General features: G+C 43.8%; 1 pseudogene; it reads right to left on the reverse strand.

Annotated features, from left to right (window-relative positions):
- Nucleotides 1-3,268: 3,268 nt before the first annotated feature.
- LOC142439957 (large ribosomal subunit protein P1 pseudogene) lies at nucleotides 3,269-5,547 on the reverse strand (annotated as a pseudogene).
- Between the last annotated feature and the right edge of the window lie 4,237 nt (nucleotides 5,548-9,784).

A 9,784-nucleotide genomic window follows, 5' to 3' on the forward strand; every position in this document is an offset into this window, starting at 1 on the left:
CATTTGGCCTAGTGTTCTCTAGGTCCATCCATGTTGTGGGGTGCTTCATCGCCTCATCACGTTTTTAATGGTGTATAGTACTCCACTGTGTTTCTTTCTTCTTTTTTTTTTTTAACAATTTATTGGGGCTCATGCAATTCTTATCACAGTTCATACATATACATACATCAATTGTATAAAGCCCATCTGTACAGTCTTTGCCCTAATCATTTTTTCTCCTCTTTTCTTTTTATACATTTTATTAGGGACTCATACAACTCTTATCACCATCCATACATATACATACATCAATTGTATAAAGCACATCCATACATTCCCTGCCCCAATCATTCTCAAGGTATTTGCTCTCCACTTAAGCCCCTTGCATCAGGTCCTTTTTTTTCCCCCTCCCTCCCCTCTCCCCCCTCCCTCATGTGCCCTTGGTAATTTATACATCGTTATTTTGTCATATCTTGCCCTATCCAGAGTCTCCCTTCCCCCCTTCTCTGCTGTCCCTCTCCCAGGGAAGAGGTCACATGTGGATCATTGTAATCAGTTCCCCCTTTCCAACCCACTCACCCTCCACTCTTCCAGCATCGTCCCTCACACCCTTGGTCCTGGAGGTATCATCCACCCTGGATTCCCTGTACCTCCAGCCCTCATATGTACCAGTGTACAGCCTCTGTCCTATCCAGGCCTGCAAGGTAGAATTCGGATCATGGTAGTTGGGGGGAGGAAGCATCCAGGATCTGGGGGAAAGCTGTGTTCTTCATCGGTACTACCTCGCACCCTAATTAACCCATCTCCTCTCCTAAACCCCTCTATGAGGGGATCTCCATTGGCCGACACTTGGCCCTTGGGTCTCCACTCTGCACTTCCCCCTTCATTTAATATGGTATATATATACATATACACATATATACACATACATACACACACTTATATCTTTTTTTTTTTTGCATGATGCCTTATACCTGGTCCCTTGGCACCTCGTGATCGCACTGGCCGGTGTGCTTCTTCCATGTGGGCTTTTTTGCTTCTGAGCTAGATGGCCGCTTGTTCACCTTCAAGCCTTTAAGACCCCAGACACTATCTCTTTTGATAGCCGGGCACCATCAGCTTTCTTCGCCACATTTGCTTATGCACCCATTTGTCTTCAGCGATCCTTTCATGGAGGTGTGCAGTCAATGATATGATTTTTTGTTCTTTGATGCCTGGTAACTGATCCCTTTGGGACCACTCGATCACACAGGCTGGTGTGTTCTTCCATGTGGACTTTGTTGCTTCTGAGCTAGATAGCCGCTTGTTTATCTTCAAGCCTTTAAGACCCCAGTCACTATCTCTTTTGATAGCCGGGCACCATCAGCTTTCTTCACCACATTTACTTGTTCACCCACTTTGGCTCCAGCCGTTGTGTCGGGAGAGTGAGCATCATAGAGTTCCAATTTAATAAAAGAAGGTATTCATGCATTGAGGGAATTTTTGAGTAGAGGCCCAAGGTCCTTCCGCCACCTTAATACTTGACCTATAAATATAGACACATATATCTATTTCCCCCATCCTCCTATATATATTTGCATGTACATGTCTTTGTCTAGACCTCCATGAATGCCCTTTGACTCCTAGCTCTTTCCTCCATCTCCCTTGACTTTCCTCCTGCCCTACTACCATGCTTCGTCGTCACCTGGGCTAGAGTATACCTCTTCTCTAAGCAACCTTACCCTTTCCACTGTGTTTCTTTAGCCATTCTTCTCCTGATGGGCTTTTGAGCCATTTTCAACTGCTTGCTATTGTGAGTAGTGTTGCCATGAACACGGGCACACATAAAACTGTTGGAGTCTTGTCTCTTACTTCTGTAGGGCATATGCTCAGAAGAAGCATTCCTGGGCTGTGTGGGATTTCCATTCCCAAGTTGATTTAGGTATCACCATATCACTTTTTTTAGAAGCAAAGATGGCGAGTCTTTGTCTTACATACTTTGGACATGTTGTAAGGACAAACCAGTCCCTGGAGAAGGACATCATGTTGGCGAAAGTAGAGAGGTATGGAAAGGAGGAAGGCCCTCCAGAGATGGAGGGACACAGTGGCCGCAACAACAGGCTCAAGCACAGGAACAACTGTGAGGGTGGCACGGGGCCGAGCAGTGTTTCCTTCTGTGTGAGTTGGAATAGGCTTGATGGTACCTAACAACGATGACATGTCACTTTCCACAATGGTTGCACATGTTTACAGGCCCACCAGAGGTGTACGAGAATTTCCATCTCTCCACCCCCTCTCCAGCATTTGTTGCTTATTGTTTATTTATAATTGAGTTATCTTTGCCAATTTAAGGTGGTATCTCATCCTGGTTTACATTGCATCTCTGGGTTGGCTCGTGACTTTCAGCATTTTTTCATATGCTAGTTAGACATTTGAATGCCATTTTTGTAAACTATCTGCTCATATTTTGCCCACTTTTTAAATGACTTATTTGTTGTTGTTGTTTTCTTATTGAGATATTGTAGCATTCTATAGATTTTAGAGATTAGTCCCTTTTCTGTTGTGTCATTGCCAAAGATTTTTCCCAGTCCATGGGCTCTCACGCTCTTTTGATGAAGTCTTCTGATATGCAAAAGTGTCTGATTTTTAGTAGGTCCCAGTCATCTATCTTGTTATCTGGGGTGTTTCCTGTGTTACATTCCATAGTATGTGTGTGCCCTGCAATTGGACCCTTATGTTTGTCCCTATTTTCTCATTGATGATCTGTATAGCTCTGGAATTTACTTTGATCAAAAAACATTTTATTCATCTTGAGGTTTTGTTATTTTTATTTGCAGAGGGGTGTGGAGTACATGGGGGTGAGATTCAGGTTGTGTTTAATTCTTCTGAATATATATAGGTTTATATGTAAGTTCTTGTTTCTGCCTCTCTCCACATTTATTGGCAGTATTTTCAAAGATGTCAGTATTTGCTGCTTTCAAATTTGGTGCTTTGAGGCAGAGCAGATTCTAGGGTGGGGCCTGTACAACCCAATTTCCACAGCCTAGACGATGTAGCTTTGCCCACTATCAGTTTTCAGATATAATACATCATATGAGATATGTATATGTAGTGTTATATAGAGGGAGCAGGATGCTATTGAGAATTTTTGTGTCTATGTCCATAACATATATTGATCTGTGTTCTATCTTCGTGCTATCTTTGCCTGGTTTGGGTATCAGGGCTATGCCTACTACATAAAATGAGTTTGGGAGTTTGCTGTCTCTTTTTTTTTTTTAGAGTTCAGTTTGGTTTATTGAACCTGTTACAAAAGAGGGTTTAGTCCAAAAGACCAAAGCCCATGTCATCATCAGATTCTTCAAACTCTTCTTTCTTGGCTTCCACTTTCTTCTCCTCAGCTGGGGCAGCAGCGGTGGCAGGTGCAGGTCCTCCGGCGCCAGCAGCTGGGGCAGGGCCACCAGCCCCGACATTACAGATGAGGCTCCCGATGTTGACGTTGGCCAGAGCCTTGGCGAACAGGCCGGGCCAGAAGGGCTCCACGTTGACGCCGGCGGCCTTAATAAGGGCGTTGATCTTGTCCTCCGTGACGGTCACCTCGTCGTCGTGCAGGATGAGGGCCGAGTAGATGCAGGCAGGCGAGCTCGGAGACGGAGGCCATGGTGCGGGAGTCCTGCGCTGGCGGCTGCCGGGTGCGGTGCTAGTCGCCAATGAAGTGAGGGGCTCACCCCAATGCGGCCTTAGCTTCCTTGGAAGGACGGAGCACCTTAAGGGCAGCTGAGGAAAGCTGCTGTCTCTTTTTATATTCTGGAATGGTGTGTGTAGAATTGGTGACAGCTCTTCTCTGGATACTTGGTAGAATTCCCCTGTGAATCATGCGGTCCTTGACTTTTCTTGCTTGGAAGTTTTTTAATGACCTGCTGTGTTAATCTGGGTGGACTAGAGAAACAAATTCATAGACATGTATATGTGTATGAGAAAGAGCTTTATATAGATATATAAATATATCTATATAGATATATTGACCTCAGTGGACTCATGTTGTACATGCCCTTTTGTGCTTGGCTTACTTCACTTATCATAATTTCCTCCAGTTCTTCCGATGAGACGATATGCTTCATGCGTGATCTTAAAGGCTTGAAGATAAACAAGTGGCCATCTAGCTGAGAAGCAACAAAGCCCACATGGAAGAAGCACACCAGCCTGTGTGTCCATGAGGTGTCAAAGGGATCAGGTATCGGGCATCAAAGAACAAAAAATCATATCATTGTACATGAGGGTGAGTGCAGAGTGGAGACCCAAAGCCCATCTGTAGGCAACTGGACATCGCCTTACAGAAGGGTCATGGGGAGGAGACGAGCCAGTCAGGGTTCAGGGTATCAGTGATGAAACATACAACTTTCCTCTAGTTCTTAAATGCTGCTTTCCCCCACTATCATGATCCCAATTCTACCTTACAAATCTGGCTAGACAATGGTACAGATAGAAACTGGAAACACAGGGAATCCAGGACAGATGATCCTTCAAAACCAGTGGTGAGAGTGGCAATACCAGGAGGGTGGATGGAAGGTGGGGTTGAAAGGTGGAACCAATTACAAGGATCTCCCTGGGGGATGGATACCAGAAAAAGTGGGTGAAGGGAGACGTCAGACAATGTAAGATATGACAAAATAATAATTTATAAATTATAAGGGTTCATGATGGAGAGGGGAGGGGGGAGGGAAGGGGGAAAATGAGGAGCTGATATCAAGGGCTCAAGTAGAAAGAGAATCTACAACAATGTACAAATGCGCCTGACACAATGGATGGATTTTGATAAGAATTGTATGAGCCCCCAATAAAATAATTTTTAAAAGAAAGAGCTTTATATACAAGAGCAGTTGAATATTGAGAAAACATCCAGCCCAGTCCAGATCAAATATATAAGTCTGATAATAGCCCATATGTCTCATACCAATCTATAAAGTCCTCTTCAGACTCACAAAACACATAGAATGACGCCAAATGCAGGAAGACTGCAGGCCAGTGGGCGGGAAGTCTTGTGGGTCCAATGGCAGTGTAAGCATCTCAGCCCTGGCAGGGTCCTTCACGTGGCTTCTCTAGCTGCAGAGGTCTGGCTCCAACAGCCTTCCTTCATGTGTCTTTTCCACAGGGATGTCTCCCAGCAGGTGAATAGAGAGAGAGTCTCCCACCTCCAAGGAGAAAAAATACAGGAGTTCCCAGAATCCTCAGGAGAAAGCCATGCTGCAACAGAGGGCTGATTGGCTCTATCCTGATTGACAGGCTAGACTCCACCCCTACAGTCTTAATCCTCAAAGTGACACCAGATTATGTAACTACCAAACCTGCTCTATTTCTTCTTTTGTTATGGATTTTCTGTCAGTCTGCATTAATTTTGTGGATATTGTGCTTCTAGAAATTTGTCCATTTTTTTAAATGGTTTATTTTTTTAAACGTTTTATTAGGGGCTCATACAACTCTGATCACAATCCATACATACATTGATTGTGTAAAGCACATCTGTACATTCATTGCCCGAAATTTGGCCATTTCATCTAGGTTTTCAAACTTATTGGAGTACAGGTTTTTCATTGTACTGTTATTTTCTTTCATTTGATTTGGTTCTGTTGTCGTGTCTAATTGTAGATATTTGCATCTTTTTCTTTTTCCTTTGTTAATTTTGTCGGTGCTTTGAGAAAGAAAATTTTCGGATACAAGATTCTTGGTTTGAAGTTGTTTGGTGGTTTGTTTTTTTTCTTTCTTTCAGGCTTTTACATATGTCACTCCATTTTCTTCTTTCCTGCATAGTTTCTTTTTGTTTGTTTGTTTTTTTAAATCATTTTATTAGGGGCTCATACAACTCTTATCACAATCCATACACACATCAATTGTATAAAGCACATTTGTACATCCATTGCCCTTATCATTCTCACAACATTTACTCTCCACTTAAGCCCCTGGCATCAGGTCCTCATTTTCCCCCTCCCTCCCCGCTCCCCCCTCCCTCGTGAACCCTTGATAATTTATAAATTATTATTTTGTCATACCTAGCCCTGTCCAATGTCTCCCTTAACCATTTTTTTGTTGTCTGTCCCCCAGGAAGGAGATCACATGTAGATCCTTGTAATTGGTTCCCTGTAATCAGTCCCCCCTTTCCAACCCACCTTCCATCTACCTTCCCAGTATCGCCACTCACACCACTGGTCCTGAGGGATCATTCACCCTGGATTTCCTGTGTTTCCAGTTCCTATCTGTACCAGTGTACACCCTCTGGTCTAGCCAGATTTGCAAGACAGAACTGGGATCCTGACAAGGGGGGGTGGGGGAGAGGAAGCATTTAGGAACTAGAGGTAAGTTGTATTTTTCATCATTGCTGCATCGCATCCTGACTGGCTCATCTCCTCCCCAAGACCCTTCTGTAAGGGGATATCCAGTGGCCTACAAATGGGATTTGGGTCTCCACTCTGCACTTCCCCCTTCATTCACTATGGTAAGATTTTTTTTATTCTGATGATGCCTGACACCTGATCCCTTTGACACCTCGTGATCACACAGGCTGGTGTGCTTCTTCCATGTGGGCTTTGTTGCTTCTCAGATAGATGGCTGCTTGTTCACCTTCAAGCCTTTAAGACCCAAGATGCTATATCATTTGATAGCCAGACACCATCAGCTTTCTTCACCATTTTTTCTTATGCACACATTTGTCTTAAGAAATTTTATCGAGAAGGTGAGCCCACAATGGTATGATTTTTTGTTCTTTGATGTCTGATACCTGATCCCTTTGACACCTCATGATCACACAGGCTGGTGTGCTTCTTCCATGTGGGCTTTCTTGCTTCTGAGATAGATGGCCGCTTATTTATCTTCAAGCGTTTAAGACCCCAGAAGCTATATCTTTTGATAGCCAGGTACCATCTCATTTTTTCACCACATTTGCTTATTCACCCACTTTGTCTTCAGCGGTTGTGTCGGGAGGGTGAGCATCATAGAATGCTAATTTAATAGAAGAAAGTATTCTTCCATTGAGGAAGTGCTTGAGTGGAGGCCCAATGTCCATCTGCTATCTTAATACTAAACCTATAAATATATGCACATAGATCTATTTCCCCATCCTCATATATAAATATATCTGAATATGTACATGTTTTTTCTAGACCTCTATAAATGCCCCTTGCCTCCCAGTTCCCCCCTCTATTTCCTTTGACTTTCCTCATGTCCCACTATCATGCTCAGCCCCCACCAGGGTTTCAGCAATTCCTCTTGGTTACATTACCCTTGATCATGCCCTACCAGGCCTCCCACACCCTCCTCACCACCGATTTGGATCACTTGTTATTCCCTTGTCCCTGGGTTTATTAACACCACTACTTTTCCCCCCACCTCTCCCATGTCTCCCTGGAAATATCGGTCCCGTTGTTTTATCCTCCAGATTGTTCATCCAGTCTATGTTATTTAGACAGACCTGCGGAGATAATAACATGCACAAAACCAAGACAGAGCAAAACCAAGCAACAATATACAACAAAACAACAACAAACCAATGACAAAAAGAAAACACAACAAGAAAGAATTGCTTGTAGTTAGTTCAAGGGTCGTTTGTTGGCCTTTAGGAGTTTTTTCCAGTCCAGTCTGTTGGGGCACCATGCCGTGGCCCCAAAGTCCACCTTCAGCATTGTCTGGGGACCTCACCACTCCGTTTCCTTGCTGTTGTGTTGCACACCCTTGGTGTGTTGCCTCGGTGTGGCGGGATCAGGTCGAGTGCAATTCCCACACTGTGTCTCAGGTGTTGTCTCCTGTAGGGCGATGATTTTATGCATAGTTTCTGCTGAGAAGTCTGAGCTGCTTCTTACAGTTTTCTTCTTCCCTGTCAGATCTCAGGATTCTCTCCTCTTCATGTTGGAGAGTTTGACTATGACACGTCGTGATGTTTCAATTGGGGTTCTATCCCATTTGAGGTTCTTTCAGCCTCTCACAACGTTATTTCCTTCTCTGTTATGATGTTGAAGAAATTCTCTCCTATGATTTCCTGTACAATTTTTTTCTGTGATTTTTTTGTTTCTTCTTGCTTCTGGGCCCCAGTGAAACATAAATTGCTCCTTTTGATGGGGTTCCCACATCATGTGTATGCTTTCTTAAGATTCCTTTGCTTTTTTTTTGGTTGATTGTATCTCTCATCAGTTTCATTCAAAAGAATTGTTTTAGTTTACCAATCAGTTTTATTTTTCTTTGATTCTATCACACGGTCCTTGTACCATGTTGCTAATTCTGTTATTTTGTTGTTGCTTTTTTTCCTTGGAGTTCTATTTGGCTATGAGCTTCCAGTGTATCAATTCTTTCCTCTATCTGTTGAAGACGTCTAATCACTATTCTCTGGAATTCTATTTCTGAATTCTACTTCCAGGACCCCTTCTTCCAAGTAATCCTTTGGTCTGAGTGTTATTGAGTTATTTGTGGGTTGCTGCTGTTCTTTCCTTGATTGGTTTTGTGTGTGTGTGTGTGTGTGTGTGTGTGTGTGTGTGTGTGTGTGTGTGTGTGTGTGTAGTGATTGATTGGCTGCTGTTTACATAGCATCATGGCGTGCCTACTAGGCTTGGTTGTCTGATGGATCATGGGTGGTTGCTGTGATGGCTCGATTCTTGCTTGACTGGGGACAGGTACACCCAAGACCTTCTTGCTGGGTCACTGGAACTTTGGGGGCCTTTCTTGCCAGATCTTAGGGATTCTTGGGACCTTTCTTGCAAGGGAACTAGGACAGCTGACGCTTCCTTGCCAGATTGTGGGAATTCCTGTTGCCAGGGCGCAGCAACAGCTGGATCCTTCCTCACAAGGGAGGAGGAATATCCAAGGCCTTCCTTGCTGTGTCCCGGGAACACCTGGGACTTTCCGTGTGAGGAGCGGGGTGGCTAGAATCTTCCTTGTTGGGTCAAAGGGACAGGACTTAACTTGCCATATCCTGGGGACAACTGGGGCTTTCCTGGCAGAGAATGGCCAGGCTGTTCCTTGCTGGGTCATAGGGGTTCCTGGGGTGTCTTTGCCAAGTATCAGTGATATCTGGAGCCTACCCTGCAAGGGGGCAGGACTGCCCAGGCCCTTTCTTGTCAGGTTCTTGTGATGGTCAGGACCTTCTCTGTTGGTCTGGGGGACAGAGGGAATAGCTGGACCCTGCCTTGCCAAGTACCAAGGACAGCTAGGGCCTTTCTTGATGGGGACTTAGGGTGACGGGGCCTTCCCTGCTGGGCCTTGAGGATGCCTGGAACTTTCCTTTCCAGGTTTCTGGGATAGCTTGAACCTTCCTTGCTGTACAGTGGAAATGACAATCTACCTTGCAAGAGGACAGGGATGCCCAAGACCTTCCTGGTTGGGTACAAAGAACAGCTGAGGCCTTCTCTGTTCCTGATCCCATTTTATACAGCCAAGTATAGCCTTAAAAATGTAGATTTTGTACAATTTTTCAACTGATCTTTAATTTACAATCTAAAGCAGGGGCCAGCAATCTTTTTCTGTAAAAAGCAATATAGCAAATGCTTTAGGTCTTGCGGGCCACAAAATGTTTCTGGCAACTACTCAAAATCGGCCATGGACCACACATAAATGAATAAACTTATTTGTTTTTCTAACAAAAGTTTATTTAGAACAAATAGATGGTGGATCTAATTTGACCCATGGGTTGTAGCTTTCAAACCCCTGCTATAGTATCAATTAATGTTTCTGTTCACAACAAAAGTTTAACAGGACTACATAAACTGATCAACTAATTAAGAAACAACTTTAAAGACAAATAATCATATTGGTGACTTTTTTATCTTAAAAAGAACAATTACTGATGTTG

Source organism: Tenrec ecaudatus, chromosome 1 (assembly GCF_050624435.1).
Source record: "Tenrec ecaudatus isolate mTenEca1 chromosome 1, mTenEca1.hap1, whole genome shotgun sequence".
Lineage (NCBI taxonomy): Eukaryota > Metazoa > Chordata > Mammalia > Afrosoricida > Tenrecidae > Tenrec > Tenrec ecaudatus.